Source organism: Schistocerca cancellata, chromosome 6 (assembly GCF_023864275.1).
Source record: "Schistocerca cancellata isolate TAMUIC-IGC-003103 chromosome 6, iqSchCanc2.1, whole genome shotgun sequence".
Taxonomy (NCBI): Eukaryota; Metazoa; Arthropoda; class Insecta; order Orthoptera; family Acrididae; genus Schistocerca; species Schistocerca cancellata.
In genome coordinates this window covers 640293013-640310844 of record NC_064631.1, presented here as the reverse complement: position 1 = coordinate 640310844, position 17832 = coordinate 640293013, and the positions used below count along the sequence as shown (strand labels likewise).

The 17832-nt window shown below is 41.7% G+C and overlaps 1 protein-coding gene across 1 annotated transcript in view; it reads right to left on the bottom strand.

Annotated features, from left to right (window-relative positions):
• The window catches only part of LOC126190989 (uncharacterized), a 443417-nt gene that overhangs the window by 222214 nt on the left and 203371 nt on the right, over nt 1-17832 (bottom strand). The gene's annotated exons all lie outside the window — the stretch shown is intronic.

The window sequence follows — 17832 nt, the reverse complement described above, 5'->3', positions numbered from 1 at the left end:
GTGTACTCCACGACGAACCTGGGTGCACGAATGGGAAAACGTCGTTTTTTCGGATGAATCCAGGTTATGTTTACAGCATCATGATGGTCGCATCCGTATTTCGCGACATCGCGGTAAACGCACATTGGAAGCGTGTATTCGTCATCGCCATACTGGCGTATCACCCGGCGTGATGGTATGGGGTGTCATTGGTTACACGTCTCGGTCACCCCTTGCTCGCACTGATGGAACTTTGAAAAGTGGACATTACATTTCAGATGTGTTACGACCCGTGGCTCTACCCTTCATTCGATCCCTGCGAAACCCTACATTTCAGCACGATAATGCACGACAGCATGTTGCAGGTCCTGTACGGGCCTTTCTGGATACAGAAAATGTTCGACTGCTGCTCTGACCAGCATATTCTCCAGATCTCTCACCAACTCAAAACGTCTGGTCAATGGTGGCCGAGCAACTGGCTCGTCACAATACGCCAGTCACTACTCTGGATGAACTGTGGTATCGTGTTGATGCTGCATGGGCAGCTGTACCTGTACACGCAATCCAAGCTCTGTTTGACTCAATGCCCACGCGTATCGAGGCAGTTATTACGGCCAGAGGTGGTTGTTCTGCGTACTGATTTCTCAACATCTATGTACCCAAATTGCGTGAAAATGTAATCACATGTCAGTTCTAGTATAATATATTCGTCCAATGAATACCCGTTTATCATCTGCATTTCTTCTTCATATGGCAATTTTAATGGCCAGTAGTGTATATTGCCTTTGACACTATGGTTGACTTAATGATGTATTATCGGCAACTCCTGAAAGAGACTGTAAATACCGATTTTTTAGTAGCAATGCAAATACAGTAATATGAAATTAATAGCTTTTGGGGACATCGTTAGGAATTGGTAGCATAAATTTTATTTGTTTATAACTATTTCTCCACGACGTTGCAGTTTTCGTGTCCACGAGTGTAGCATTTAGCAACAGCATCTGTAGTACTCCCAGATTTCCTCGTGCGCTACCGTCTCGTGTTTACATCTTGAACACTGAGCCTTGTTGTCATTCAATGTAACTGTTCTCAGTAACCTTAATGTCTTATTTCTGGTGCTTCCGAGTCACAGACGCAGAAAAAAAGGCACCGAATGAATCCACTACGTGTCGGGGAAGAAGTAGTCGTTTTGTAAAATTAGTGCCTTCAGACCCACAAAGGCAGCTGAGCGCAGCAGCCGCGGCAGCTGACATCTGTTACAAGGCTTCACCCCCAGAATTAACTTTCTGCATTTTAAATCGTCTCTGCCGGCTGAAAAGAACGTCAGATTTCACTGAAATTAAACCGCGCTGCGGGAGACTGGGTGTGTAATTAAATTCTGTTCCCACAAACGGCTCTTACGGACAGCACTGTACGTCCCGTCAGGCCCGTGACGTGACGTGTGATGTGACAGACAACGGGAACACGGGGCGGCACGCGTGCGTGGCTTGTCTGGCTGCGCCAGCACGTCCCTCAGGCGTTCGTTGACTTGAAACACTCTGTCTGAATTGCGCTCTGCATATTTAAAGTATTTTACATTTTTAATAGCTCAGGAAAATTTCAGCTCTGGAGGCGGGACTGGATGAACACGAATATTGTATTCTCTTGTACTTCCACTTGTGTTGTTTATACACGGTCCACCTTAAAGTGGCCCCGCCCATGTTCGACGAAAAAGTTCAGTAACCAGTCGTTAAGGGCCGGTGACGGGACTAACAGCGGTGGTTATATAAAGTGTATTCGCGGGGGGCGAGACCGAAAACAGTGCAATCGTTGTAATGCAGAAACGGTGCGCGTTTTACCTGACTTCCAACAAAGCGTCATCTTTGGCTTTCAGGCCAAGGGTGAAAGTATTTCCGAAACGGTAAAGTTTTTAAACTGTTGAAGTGTTGCCTTGATTAAAGTAACCGTGCATGCCAAAATAGCGCTATGTAAAACCGGCGCCGACACGACTGTAGTTCACCAAGGGCGTTAGATGACGAACAACTGACTGTCCAGATGAGCCAAGGGGCTACCAACAGCATCAACGACTGTCCAGCTAATGTTGCTGCTTGTAGGGTTGCCCAGCAGGCGCATGGTTCACGCAGTCGTGCTCACTCCTGTCCATCACCGAGCGAGGTGGCGCAGTGGTTAGCACACTGGACTCGCATTCAGGAGGTCGACGGTTCAATCCCGTCTCCGGCCATCCTGATTTAGGTTTTCCGTGATTTCCCTAAATCGCTACAGGCAAATGCCGGGATGGTTCCTTTGAAAGGACACGGCCGATTTCCTTCCCCATCCTTCCCTCACCCGAGCTTGCGCTCCGTCTCTAATGACCTCGTTGTCGACGGGACGTTAAACACCAATATCCTCCTCCTCCTCCTCCTCCTGTCCATCGGCGACGAATTTGCATTAGTGCAACTGTATGTGCACTGGGTGGCGACAGCCGGCCGCGGTGGTCTAGCGGTTCTAGGCGCTCAGTCCGGAACCGCGCGACTGCTACGGTCGCAGGTTCGAATCCTGCCTCGGGCATGGATGTGTGTGATGTCCTTAGGTTAGTTAGGTTTAAGTAGTTCTAAGTTCTAGGGGACTGATGACCTTAGATGTTAAGTCCCATAGTGCTCAGGGCCATCTGAACCATTTTTGGGTGGCGACAGGTGGTCTTTTCAGGTGAATCACCTTTTTTGCTCCATCGGACAGTTGGTGAATGTGGAGTGAAAATCTGGAACCAAACAAGGAGGGAAGGTTACGGTCTGGGGAGTTTTCGTGGCACTCCCTGGGTGATCTCATCATTCTGGGAGGCACGAAGGATCGACGAACATGTGCGTCTATCCTTGGGGACCATGTCCACAACTATATACAGCGTGATAACGTCTACCAGTACGACGCAGCCTGCAGTGTGCGGCGTGGATCGAAGAGCACCTGAATGGGTTCACCGTGCTCGCCTGGCCACCAAAATCCTCGGATTTAAATACAGTCGAGATCAGACTGTTTGCGCAAGGGGTACTCAACCGAGAAACCTGCAGCAGCTGGGCTTCGCACTCGAATCAGCATGGCTCTATATCCCTGTCATACCTTCCACAACCTCATTGAGGCTCTTCTTCCATGTCTCGCAGAGGTTCATGCTGCGAAAGGTGGTAGTTTAGGCTTTTGACAGGTCCAGCTTTTGACAGGTGGTCACATTAGTGTGATTGGACAGTGTAGTTCTTCGAAATAAAGTGTGTTTTCCCTTGAAGACAGTTTTGATCTCTCGGGGAGGGGGGGGGGGGGGACAAATTTGAGCTGTGCATGGTTGTGCCTTATTACTGAGTATGTTGTGTTCTGTGGATGTGTCATCGAATTCCATTTTTTTTTTTAAATACGAGGGTCACTCGAGAAAAAATGCACACTATTTGTTTTTTTTAATCCACCTTTTATTCTACATGTTTGAATGTTTTACAGTGTGTATGTACATCCTTTAGGACAATATTTTCATATCTCGACATAATTTCCATCCCTCTCAACTGCCTTACGCCATCTTGGAACCAGCGCCTGTCCACGGTAAAATTCAGGACCAACCTGTTGGAGCCACTGTTTGGCAGCGTGCACAAGGGAGTCATTATCTTCAAACCTTGTTCCACGAAGAGAGTCTTTCAGTTACACAAAGAGATGATAGTCACATGGAGCCAGGTCAGGACAGTAAGGCGAGTGTTGAAACGTCCCCTTTTGACTATTTATGCATATGAAATGTCCACTTAGAACAATTGTACAAGACTGTGCTTAACCTGACACACAATGTTTTTAGCGCAACGCAATCTGACTATCAAAAATCCCTGCAAAGGAATGGCCCTGACAAACATTAAACTATACCTTTCACAAATCACTTACCTCACAAAAATCTTCGTTGCTCGAACTACTGCAATACAGCGAGTGCCACTACTGCCAGCTAAATAAAAGATACAAACTACGGAAGGCACTAACTACTGATAGTCTTAGCAAATGAAAGATTCTAATAGAGAACAAACAATGTATTTACCTCAAGATTCATAATATATACCGCAGTTCATGACATTTTTCAAAACTCCGCCATCTCTCTCCCCACATCCACCACTGCTGGCGGCTCACCTCCAACTGCCCAGCGCTATGCGCTGTTCGCATCCAGCTATAGCAGTTCATGACAACAATGGCAGACAACAATGCAAATTAGCCACATACTGCACACAGCACAGCCAGTGATTTTCATACAGAGTGCTATGTAACGTTGCCAATAAAAAACATAAACAGCAAACTTACATAAAGAAAACATAAACAGCCTACTTACATAGCCCCCATGCTCCCCACAAAAAATTTTACAAATGTTTTTGGCCAGTGGCCAATACAGATTTGAAAATTTTTTTCATAATTACAGTAAGAAAGATATCAAATGCGCACACTTATTAATACAATGTTGGTCAACAGCTAAAATTTTCTCACAGTCAATAAAGACAGTCCTGATCATTCACCACAGTAAAACTGCCATTTCTTTTATCAAAGTCTGAGCAATAAAAGGCAATGCACACGGAAGTAGTGGATGTCCATGCAGTCTTGAAGAAGTAGTATTGTCCTTCCAACGGTAAGATAGAGCTGACTCTTGACATGCTGACATGTAATGGGCCACAACAGAGCAAACCCACAGCAGAGTCATTCGACATTTTGAAGAAGATTGGTAGGTAGGTCATCACAGAGCAGACCCACTGCAGTCCTGGTAGAGAGTGTGGACAGGCCCACTGTAGTCCTGGTAGAGATTGTGGTATTGGTGGGCCACCAGAGATGCAGACCCACTGTAGTCCTTGTAGAGACGGCCAGCAGCCATCTGCTGCGACTGTGCAGGTGCACAATCACCATCGAAGAGTCTTGCAGAGAAGATAGCAAGTCCATAAACAACCACTTGTGCACTCACAAAGTTTGTGGAATTGTCCTTAGAACCAGCAATGCTGTTATCCAGTCCCTTGCTGAATTATTAACACACGTGCAAACACTAGCAGTCCCAACTTCTCACATATTGTCCATATACTATGACCAACAGAAAAGTGTGCAGTGAAATGTAACTAACAAGTTAATAATATGATGAACTGGTGTCAATTACAATTTTATAACATAAGAATACAATTACAAAGATACAAAATACAACATTAAAGACATAACAATACAGATAATATTTGTAGTAATAGGGGCTTTACAAAAGAATAGAAATAAACATATACATCAGTGTTACAGGAATGATAACATGAGTACATACATAAAAGATCAGAATCACTTTTGAAACGTCAACTTCACACATTAGCATGAAAACAACACAGAATAAATAATGTCTAAGCGTCTTTACAAAGTAAATAACATATTATTAGAAAAAGTCTACAACAGAGCTCTCATCAGCTAAACACATAAAGACAGGAAAAACACAAATACACAAGGGTACACAAACACATAGTGGGATAACACCAAAAGGAAAGGACAACACACAATTACATATTTGGAAAAGGCAGCAAAGAGGAAAGGACAGGGTTTGGTTTACTGCAGTATTTTGCTTGGAGAACTCCCTTCATTCCATAGATCGTTCGTCTTATTTCAACCTTTGCTTCCACCAAAAAAATCCTATCCAAGCATGCTTTCTGTATTTATGTGTTCACATATTTCTTACCTCATTATTTATTTCCAAGATAATCCTACCTATACCTCCTTCCTGTATTCCATTCATATTTCTTTCAAAATAATTATTTCTGATTGTACAATACTCATTGGGGCCCAAATCTTTCTTCGCAATGCATTCTTTACCTATTCTCCATAGTCAGTTTCTTATATAGTCTACCCCCTCTTAAGCTAACTTAAATCTACTGAGCTCAGATATATATACCAAGGGACGAGGCAATGCAGCAAAAAAAAAAATAATTAACACAAACATCAATGACAAAATATAGAAATGGCAAAGCAAGCAGCACAAATTAGCAAAGCAAGTGCAATATTACAACTAATATAAGGCAATGCAGGAAACAAGAAAAACTAGCTTAGAAGAGTAACACAAAGTCAAATTCAGTAACACTATGCCTGACAAACAGCAGCAACTTATACCTAAACATGACATAGCTCAAGCAGAAAAAATATTACAGGAAACAACAATGCAGACAAGGGAAATGCATATTCACATCTTAATGTCTATGTAATTAAAGTGGTGCACCATAACAACTGATTGTAAAAAAAATATTACCATGTACCTGAAAAGAAAATTAAGTGTTACTGTTACTAGTTACTTCTTATTGTTCTTTCCTTTCCAAGTGCTCCTTTTTTAAAGAATGTGGATTACAAAATTATCATTTAATAGATCTGTTGACAGAAAGAGTTCACATTAGCAAATGCATCTCATTTTATAAAAGCAATGCTTCAACACAGCTGGAAACCAGATATCAAATGAAATAAGCAATTACACAAACCAAAGCATAAAAATGTCATTCAGTAGTCATGTGACATTTCATTTCATAAGTTAATTGCTCTCAACTCTCGTACAAAGACTCTTGTCATAATCAGGTGTGCAGATGTAAAAATATTTCTTGTCAATTCATAAGCATTTCAATAATTAGTACAAAGTGCGAGTAATCATATGTTTTTTTTAAGTAACGAGGGTGTCGCATTAGCGATGAAAGGCACGCCCTAATGGCTTGTTCTCCAGGTGTTTGACACAGCTGTGTGCCCACAACGCATTACAAAAATCATATGTTTTCAAGTAACGAGCGTGTCGCATTAGCGATGCCCTCTGTCATTAACAGGGGTATAGGCCTCTCTTTGTCCTTCTCTTCCACCTGTGCCTCTGGCACACCCTAATGGCTTTCTTTTCTACCTGAGCGTCTGAAAAGGCTTGTTCTCCAGGTGTCTGACACACCTGGGTGCCCACGTCACATTATGTGCAGGTGGTCACTTAACTTTCTTACGGAAATATTTACGACAGTAGTTTCCGCTACAGTGACAGTCTCATATAAAAACATTTCACAGGTCAAGAATTTTATTGACATAAACATACCTCAACAGCATAATACACATCGTCGTCGTAAAAATAACATCATAACACCTCAGTCAAATGTCAAAAACGTCGTAGCTTCCTCCAATGATTTCAAAACCTAAAGAAAATTCTCTGCTCATTTCAGTAGTGTCATCTACCTCAAACGTACTTTAAAAATTATAATCTCATACCAAAATACATCATTCAAAGCTCTCATAGTATCACAATGGTACCAAAAAAATATGAACAGTGCAAAAGGTACAGACAAAGTACAATTTCTTAAGTGTGAAGTAATCCAACTCTGTAATTGCGTAAACATGTGTCACTGACGTAGTAAAAGGATGTTTGTTTCTCTGTTAAATGATCAGATAGGTGTGTAATTTATGTGTTAGAGAAATATGGTACCGATGTGTTAAATTGTATAAGCAAATACCATATTAGCTAGGGCTCCTTGTGCTTGCCAAACACATGGTACACAAAGTAGGCGTGTACCCCCCTGAGGTTTATTGTAATTGTATCCTCAGGTATAATAGCTTACAGCAATGGAATGAAATGTATCACGAAAAACTTTCTTTGTAATTCAAAAATCTCTAAAAATAAATGTTTTAAGTACAAAATTAATCATTCAAATACGTGTCCTGTAGCGCTAAATATGCGTCTTGCTGTAAGATAATCTCTGGGAAGTGTCGTAGTTATTGTCCTCCGAAAGCTAAGTTCTGCAGAAGTCAATGTACTTACCTCATGATACACAAAAGTGAAATGCTTTGCGTATAGATATCATACTTATTACGCTTATTGCCGTGGTGAAGAACGTACTGTGCTGTAACGTATTGTTGTCCTACGAAAAGGCTGTCTCCTTGTAGCAATAGCACAAAAGTCACCACTAAAACATGTTTTACTTTACAGAAGAATTCAGAAAAACTGTGCAGATATCAAACAGATACACCGCAAAAGCAACATTGTAAATTGTCACTCATTAGTAACGTCGTGATATAATCGTGTAGCTGTCACACAAACCAACCACTGTGTCATCTGGCATTTCACAGAAAGCACCTCAAATCCAGAATCCACTCGTATGCAAACCAAAATGTTGCATGTTAACAGTTTCTTAAGTCTGACAAATTGTACAAGTAGCGTGAAGTGAAAATTGCAAAGACTAAGTTAAAAACAGATTATCTGTCAATAAATGGTTTTACATGAGAAATGTGGTGTAAACCTTTACTCTTCCTAGTACGCAGAGTTTCAACTTCAACGCAATTATCATGTGGTATACGTCGGATTCTGTAAGGTCCATTGTAAACTAGAAAGAATTTGTAACTCAAGTGTTTCTTCTTATGTGACAATGAATGAGCTTTAATGAGAACTTTCTGACCAATACATAATTTCTTTGCATTTGCTTTACCGTGTAGTTTTCTCCTTTTGTCTGCTGCAGATTTTATATTTTTAAGAGCCAAATCAATTATGTCTTTGTGTCGAAGTTTACGTGTATTCGGGAAAGGTACAAGCTCTCTGATTCTGTTCGGAGGTTCTACATTCTTCAGTACAAGAGTAGGTGGTAAAGCAGTGGAATCATGAGGCATTTCATTCAGCACATTTTGAAATAAGTGTAAATATCTGTCCCAATGCTGATGCTTTCTGTGACAATAAAGTCTGCAAAGCTTATTGATTTCTTTCATAATCCGTTCAGACGGGTTACAGTGTGGTGAATACAATGAAATAAAAACAGGTTTGATTTTATGATTCCGAAGCATGCGTGACCAAACAGCAGATCTGAATTGCGGTCCGTTATCTGAAATGACTTTACTAACGTGTCCCACTTCACGTAAGAAATTTTTAACAAAGGCGTTGGATACAGACCGTCCAGTGGCTTTACGTAACGGAGTGAAAGAAACAAATTTTGAAGTAAGTTCAACAGCGACTAGAACGTACGAAAATCCATTCGATGTTGTGACAAGGGGTCCCAAGAGATCAACAGCAGCAAATTCTTTTAATTTGGAAGGAATAATAGGAAACAACGGAGCACGATGTGAGATAGTAGATGGTTTCGCCTTTTGACAAAGTTTACAAATAGACAAGACTCTTCGAATTCTCTTTTCCATATTGTTAAAATAACAAGTCGTTCGAAGAATATGATAACATTTTCGTGGACCAAAATGTGCGTAGCTGAAATGAATGTACCAAATGAGCTTATTAACAAAATCGTCTGGAATGCAAAGTACCCATAGCTTGTCATCAACAGTGCAGCGTTTGAAAAGTATGTTGTTTCTAACCAGGTAATAATGCCGAATCTGAGTGTGTGTCTTTTCATGCCATTTACTTTTGATATCTTTCCAAATCGGATCTTTATCTTGTTCATGAGCAATGTCCTTTAAAGATGTGGTGATGAAGTTTTCAAAGGCGACTTTCTGAATGTAAAGAATACTGAAATTTTTCTCGAGGTTGCCTTCTGTGTTACTTTTCTCAAGCCCAGCCGGTGCGCGTGACAGCGCGTCCGCAACAATGTTCTCCTTGCCGGGAATGTAGACTATTGTGAAGCGGAATTCTTGCAGAAACAATGCCCAACGTTTTAACCTATCATGATTTAATTTTGAAGACATAAGAAATTGTAATGCACGATGATCACTGTATACTTTTACGTGCTTACCAGAAAGAAAGAAACGGAATTTGTTAAATGCCCAAACGATAGCTAAAGCTTCTAATTCAGTAACGGAATAATTTTTTTCAGATTTTGTTAGCACTCGGCTAGCAAAAGCGATGGTTTTCTGAACAGTAGTGTCATTTTCTATGGCTTCTTGAAATAAATGGGCACCAAGACCGACTTTAGAAGAATCCGTGCTAAGGCAGAAATCTTGTGACAGATCTGGATGAGCTAGTATTGGCGCGTGAAGTAACGCTTCTTTCAAAGAATTGAATTCCAACTGTGCTTGTTCGTCCCAGTTCCAAATAGTATTTTTTCCAGTGAGAGAACAAAGTTTTGGTGTAACTAGAATTTGCATATTCAGAAAACGACGGTAAAAATTTACGAGACCTAGAAAACTGCGGACTTGTTTTTTTGTGGATGGAACTGGAATGGCTCTAATTGCTTCTAACTTTTCAGGACCCGGCTGAATGCCTTCAGAAGAAATAATATGTCCCAAAAACTTCACCTTCGTCCTACCGAATTCAGACTTTTCCAAGTTAACTGTAATTCCAGATTCTGCAAAAATACGTAACAAACTGTTGAGTATGCGGTTATGTTGTTCCCATGAAGCTTCTGCTATTAGAATATCGTCCACATATAAAGTGATGTGACGTTTTAAGAACTCAGGTAATATGGAATTTAGCCCCCGAATGAATGCCGCTGAAGAAATGTTCAAACCAAAAGGAAGTTTCCGAAACTGATAACAAACGCCGAAACAAAGGAAAGCTGTGTATTTTCTGCATTCTGGATGAAGTTCGATCTGATAAAAGCTGGATCTGAGATCAATGGAAGACAACACTTTTACACCATTAAAATTTTGAAGAAGTTCTTCCATCGTCTGCGGCCTGTCTGTTTCAGAAATAATGATAGTATTGATTTGTCTCGAATCTAAAACAAGCCTGATCGATCCATTTTTCTTCTCAACAACATGTAACGGATTGTTGTATGAGCTTACTGCAGGCTCAATAATGCCCTCGTCAAGCATAGATTGTATTTCTGTTCTAACACGGTCCCTATAATGCGCCGGAATTACGTATGGTCTAACACAAAATTTAGTATGCTCACGAACACGAAATTGGTATTGAAATCCCTTGATTGTTCCTGTTTTGTGAGTAAAAACTGTGGAATGTGCTTGTAAAATCTCAAAAAGGTCCTGTCTATCAGTGTCATTACAATTCTCAATTGTCTGAATTTTATTCTGAATTAACTCATTAATTTCAAATATGCCGTCGATGTCATCCCTGTCAGTACTTGCAGAGTGATTGTTAGTGTCTAGTTCCGTAGAAAATTCCGAACTGTTATCTAACAGAAGGTAAAGCCGATTAATTTCCTCATCATGGTTTGAGAGCCAGTCTTCAAATTTCAAAGCTATTGACTTACCTTCTTTCTCTAAACTTATTTCAGCATCGTGAAAGCTTAAGATTGCTTTGTATTCATTCAAAAAGTCTACTCCCAGTATAATTTCCGTCGACAATAATGGAACAATAAGGAAGTTCATAGAGAAGCTGTGGCTTTGACAAAAGAATTCTAAGTTGGTTTGTTGGCGTACATCTACACTTTTTCCAAAGATTGCACCTTGTAATTTAATCTTACGTAACGGAAGTGTGGGGCAATCGTTCGCTTTGTTGCATTTGCTAAAAGCTGTTTCGCTAATTACTGAAATGGGACTGCCAGAGTCAAGTACTGCCGTAAATTTTACGTCATTTACAGTAATATGAATCACAGGATATGCAATGTTGTTATGTTTTACGTCGTGTTCCTGGAGTAAGATGTCCCTAATGTCTTCCATTTTTACGTAATTACTAGCTACGGCAGCTGCGTCGTCAGTTTCATAAGTACATATTGTCGCTGCCAGCGGAGTGAGTCATTGCCTATTGTCTCTTTGTTGGCGCGCATCGTTATTGGGATTTGGAGACCTAACTTCTACAAATTCATCATGACGAGAGTGCTCTGCTCTGTTTAAATCTCGCCAGTTCTGATGCAATTCAGGTCTGTCGTTGCGATCATATCGTCTGTCGTCATGTCGGTAGGTTCGATAGTTTCTTTCTTGTCTGTCACGTGGTGGAGAATTTCTGCCTGAGTCGTAACTGCGTGCTGGACCGTTGCGTCTAAAGTTATTCTGTCTCCCTTGATAATAGTTATATTGGTTCCCATATTGTCTGTTTCTCTGATTGTCTCTGTGATAGTCATTACCACGGAAAGGTGATCTTTCCCTGTAACTATTACTCTGCCAGTGGTTGTCATATGGGTGGTGTCTGTTTTGGTCACGATTTACATTGTAAGAATAGGTTTGTCGTTGCCATTTATTGTTTCTGTCGTCACGGAATTGTGACGGATGTGACCTGTAGTGATTGTTTTCCTGTTTTCGCATCCCGCGACTGTCCGTGTCAATTTCCAGTTCTTGTAACAGTCCCTGAAAAGCTTCAATGTCGTCTTTGCAACGTCCTGCTAAAATAATATGTCGTAAATGTTCAGGCAGTTTGATTAAGCAAATGCGGATGAGTTCTGAGGGGCTGTATGGGTTTGATAGGTACTGATTCTTGTGCAACATGTCTTCAAAATATTTCACAAGACTGGAAAATTCAGATTGCTCGAAGTGTTTCATCATTATGATGCTATGTTTTACGCGGTCTTGTGTGGCCTGAGACCAATATGCTGAGAGGAAGGCGTGGTAAAATTCTCCTTCACTGTGACAATCGTGAATGACCGATCGCATTCTTACAGCTGGTTCATTCTCCAAGTAGCCACACATAAATTCTAATCTGTGTTCTAATGACCAGTTGGGAGGAAAACAATGAGAGAATTGATGGAGCCACGCTTGTGGATGAATGTCGTTGCCAGAATTCTTAAATGTTTTGAATTTACGTGTAGTAATGAACAGCTTATAGTCAAAATCATCATGTCGGCGAGTCACATATCGGTCATTGTTACGTCGTGTCGGCGGTTCCATCTCAAAATTCGGTGTACCTTGCCAATTTCTTTCATAATTACCGAAATGCCCTGTGTTATTATTTTGTGGCTGTTCCGTATTTCTATGTCCCTCTTCCCTTATTGGGGCGCGAGTGTCCTCTGAAATACGTAATTCTTGTATTACCTGTGTCAGCTGATCTTGTACTTCCCGCATTTCTCTTTTGTATTGCGTATTAATTTGATTCTGATTTTGTTTGAATTTTCTTATTTGTTCATACTCTTCTGTGTCAGTGAAGGCTACGGGTCTTGTGTCATTCAGATCATCATCTACCTTTGTAGATAAATTAGTGACCTGATCCGAAAGTTCGGCTACTTTCTCTGATAGTGAACACATTTCCTCAGTGTGTTTTTCTGAACCAAGTTTCAGAGTGTCCATTTGTGTTGAAATCAAATCTACTGTGTTCTTTAAGTTTTCCTGAGTTTTTGCCAGTTGCGTAACCGAATCGGTAGATGCAACTGAGTCAATTTTAGCCCACAAGGTCTCATGATTTTCATGAACAATGGTTTGCAGCTCTTTTATGGCTGCTTCGTGATTCTGTAATACATTCTCATGACGCGAAAAAATAGGTTGGAAATGCTCACAAATTTGTGTTTTTACGTCATTACAGACTTTCTGACATTTCGATTCTATTTTATGTAACTCAGTAGTTAGATCTTCACGTGTTTGTTCAAGTGTGGTGTCTAACTTCCGAAGATTTTGTTCCATTGTGTCTAACTTTTGAAGATTTTGTTCCACTGTGTCTAACTTTTTAAGATTTTGTTCCACTGTGTCTAACTTTTTAAGATTTTGTTCCACTGTGTCTAACTTTTTAAGATTTTGTTCCATTGTGTCTAACTTTTGAAGATTTTGTCCCATCTGTCTCTGATTTTGTTCCATTTGTTGCATTAGTTGTAATAACAATGCATTAGTGTCTGGAATCTGTTCCTCTACTCTTTTCGGCAGTGCATTTGCGCCGGCAACATTCACATTTTGACAAGCTGAAAATGTGTCTTGACTTATTTGAGAAAACGGTGAGGACGCAAAACCTGAATCTACAGTATTTGCAATATTGTGTCCTATCATTTCGGATTCCTGAGGCGAGCTGTTGCCGACCGACCGATCGATAATGCTTCCCTGTTCACTACCTGTTTGACTGTCTACGCCATTGTTTGACGTCCGCTCCATTTCCCTATGCACAGTTACCAAATTACTACTTTGAACATTAGTTAACTCATTACACAGTGGCGCTAACACATTGCTTTCGTCTTCACTGTCGTTTCTCAGTTTACTTTGGAACCGAGTGTTACGTTTTTCACACGCCATTATTGTGACAATATTTCACACGATAACACAGAAAAACACAATTTGAAGAGCAAAAATAGGAGAACACATTAACATAGCACTGAAAATAATATCTAGTTAATTGCAGCTGCGAAATACATGGTGCAAATCTACATGCATGCCACAACTGTTTTACAGTACAACAATGAAAGGCTGCAACTACAAAGGAGATTCCCTCTACAATTACGCGCTAGCAATAAACAAAAGCTACACTAAATACACAAACTACAAGAAAAAAATCAGAAGATTCCAGTGAGGTATCCTAGGCTAAGGGTCGACATATGAAACGTCCCCTTTGAACAATTTTACATGTGAAACGTCCACTTAGAACAATTGTACAAGACTGTGCTTAACCTGACACACAATGTTTTTAGCGCAACGCAATCTGACTATCAAAAATCCCTGCAAAGGAATGGCCCTGACAAACATTAAACTATACCTTTCACAAATCACTTACCTCACAAAAATCTTCGTTGCTCGAACTACTGCAATACAGCGAGTGCCACTACTGCCAGCTAAATAAAAGATACAAACTACGGAAGGCACTAACTACTGATAGTCTTAGCAAATGAAAGATTCTAATAGAGAACAAACAATGTATTTACCTCAAGATTCATAATATATACCGCAGTTCATGACATTTTTCAAAACTCCGCCATCTCTCTCCCCACATCCACCACTGCTGGCGGCTCACCTCCAACTGCCCAGCGCTATGCGCTGTTCGCATCCAGCTATAGCAGTTCATGACAACAATGGCAGACAACAATGCAAATTAGCCACATACTGCACACAGCACAGCCAGTGATTTTCATACAGAGTGCTATGTAACGTTGCCAATAAAAAACATAAACAGCAAACTTACATAAAGAAAACATAAACAGCCTACTTACAGTGTTTCAGTGTTGTCCATCCGAGTTTTGTGATCGCTTCCGTGGTTTTTTGACTGACATGTGGCCGTGCATTGTCGTGCAACACGCGGTGGTCTCGCGGTTCTAGGCGCGCAGTCCGCAACCGCGCGACTGCTACGGTCGCAGGTTCGAATCCTGCCTCGGGCATGGCTGTGTGTGATGTCCTTAGGTTAGTTAGGTTTAAGTAGTTCTACGTTCTAGGGGACTGATGACCACAGCTGTTAAGTCCCATAGTGCTCAGAGCCATTTGAACCATTTGTCGTGCAACAGCAAAACATCCTGCTTTTGCCGATGTGATCGAACACGACTCAGTCGAGCTTGAAGTTTCTTCAGTGTCGTCACATATGCATCAGAATTTATGGTGGTTCCACTTGGCATGATGTCCAAAAGCATGAGTCCTTCGGACTCGAAAAACACCGTAGATATAACTTTTCCAGCAGAAGGTGTGGTTTTGAATTATTTTTTGAGGGAATTTGCATGATGCTACTCCATTGATTGCCTCTTCGTATCTGGTGAAAAATGGTGGAGCCATGTTTCATCACCTGTCACAATTCTTCCAAGAAATTCATCTCGACCATTCTCGTACTGTTCCAAAAGTTCGCTGCATACCGTTTTTCTTGTTTCTTTGTGAGCCACTGTCTACATCCTGGAAACCCACCTGGCACAAACCTTTTTAACGCCAACACTTTCAGTATTCTGCAAACACTTCCTTCCCCTATCCCAACGTAGCATGACAATTCATTCACCGTGATGCGTCTGTCAGCAGTCACCAATTCTTTAACTCTCTGCAAATTGTCTGCAGTGTTTGCAGTACGAGGCCTGCCGCTAAGAGGACAATCCTCAATATTGCCGTGCCCACTTTCACCACGTAACCTGCTTGCCCATCGACTAACTATATTGCGATCGACAGCAGCATCTCCATACACCTTTTTCAACATCTTACGGATGTTTCCCATTGTCTCGTTTTCAAAGCACAGAATTCTATGACAGCACGTTGCTTCTGACGAACGTAAAGTGTAGCAGCCATCTTGAAGACATGCTCTGACGGCACCACTCAAGGGGACAGGTTGAACTAAGTTTGAAAACAAGCGGGAAGTATGTATCTACATACTGTAAAATTTTCACACATGCAGAATGAAAACCATATTTTTAGAAAACTAGTGTGCATTTCTTTTGGAGTGACCCTCGTAAGCGAATAACTCCTTCCCTGTCCTCTGAAGCATAACATGACGCAGTACAGCATTCCGCCAGACACAAATTTCGCCTAGCAGGACTGTACTCTGGAACTCGATTTCTAAACAAAAGCCAATGTTGCTCAAAAGTACAGTGTTTATTTAGAAGGTTGCATGAAAGCACTCTTCTGAATCCATGTTCATCAAACAGGTATCTGCTTGGGAACCAGCGATCGGGTTAATCAAGAGTAAATCGAGCAGACGTATAGTTGTGACGACCACGGCGGAGAGAGCCATCACACCGACGTCATCTCAGACGCCGTCGCAATCTGTTCCACCGCGCGACCGTGGCGCTGGGCGCGGACGGCGGAGGGAGCGCGCCGCGGGCGGAGGGTATTTAAATCGGCCGCCGCCGCGACCGAACCCAGTTCCCTCTGAGCAGCCATAGCGTACGGATCTCCGTGCCGGTACGTTCACAGGAGCTCAGTCCGTCAGTTCACCTGATGATGGCGACATGTTTGATCGCCGAAATATTGTGCCCGTTGGACACTATAGACCGGCAGCATACCCGTGGATATTTTGATTATCAAATACGCCGGGAGAAACTCAAGAATCACAGGTATCTGTATGATTGCTGTAACCAATGGATCAGCAAAACGCAGAATACTGTTTTAGGAATTACTAGCAAGGGTATTTTTCTCCAGCTCCTACGGCCAGCCAAACTGTCTAATCACTATACTTTGTTGATTTCTTGCTTTCAATTTTTTGGTGTACATTACAGTCCTCAGCAACTGTTCTTTCCTTACGGTTCCTGAAGTCACACGTTTTTGTATTCTTCAAAGATTTTTTCATTGTAGCTTTATGCGCTTGTAATGACATAATATTAAACGGGATAATGAAGGAAGGAAGGTAAAATTTTATCGTTCTGCCAGTGTCGTCACAGAAGGTGAAGCACTAGCGCCGATGGGATAAGGGTAGGGTAGGAAATCACATGTGTTTTCCAAAGAAATCTTTCCACATTTTCCAGTGCCGGTTTAGGAAGAACTATGGGAAGCGTAAACCTCGGTTGGTGGACGGGGATTTGAATCGTGCCCTCCCAAATATGATGCTGTGATATGCAAATGATTAGCTTTTCAGAGCATTCACACAAGGTTGGCGCTGGGGGTGACACCTACAACGTGCTGACATGAGGAAAGTTTCCAACCGATTTCTCGTACACAAACAGCAGTTAACCGGCGTTGTCTCGTGAAACGCTGTTGTGATGCCTCGTGTAAGGAGGAGAAATGCGTACCATCACGTTTCCGACTTTGTTAAAGGTCGGATGTAGCCTATCGCGATTGCGGTTTATCGTATCGCGACATTGCTCCTCGCGTTGGTCGAGATCCAATGACTGTTCACAGAATATGGAATCGGTGGGTTCAGGAGGGTAATACGGAACGCCGTGCTGGATCCCAACGGCCTCGTATCACTAGCATTCGAGATGACAGGCATCATATCCGCATGGATGTAACGGATCGTGCAGTCACGTCTCGATCCCTGGGTCAACAGATGGGGACGTTAGCAAGACAACAACCATCTGCACGAACAGTTCGACGTTTGCAGCAGCATCAGTTGACGGTGCATCACAGACAGGAGCGCCTGCGATGGTGTACGCAACGACGAACCTGGGTGCACGAATAGCACAACGTTATTTTTTCGGATGAATCCAGGTTCTGTTTACAGCATCATGATGGTCGTCGCATCCGTGTTTGGCGACATCGCGGTGAACGCACATTGGA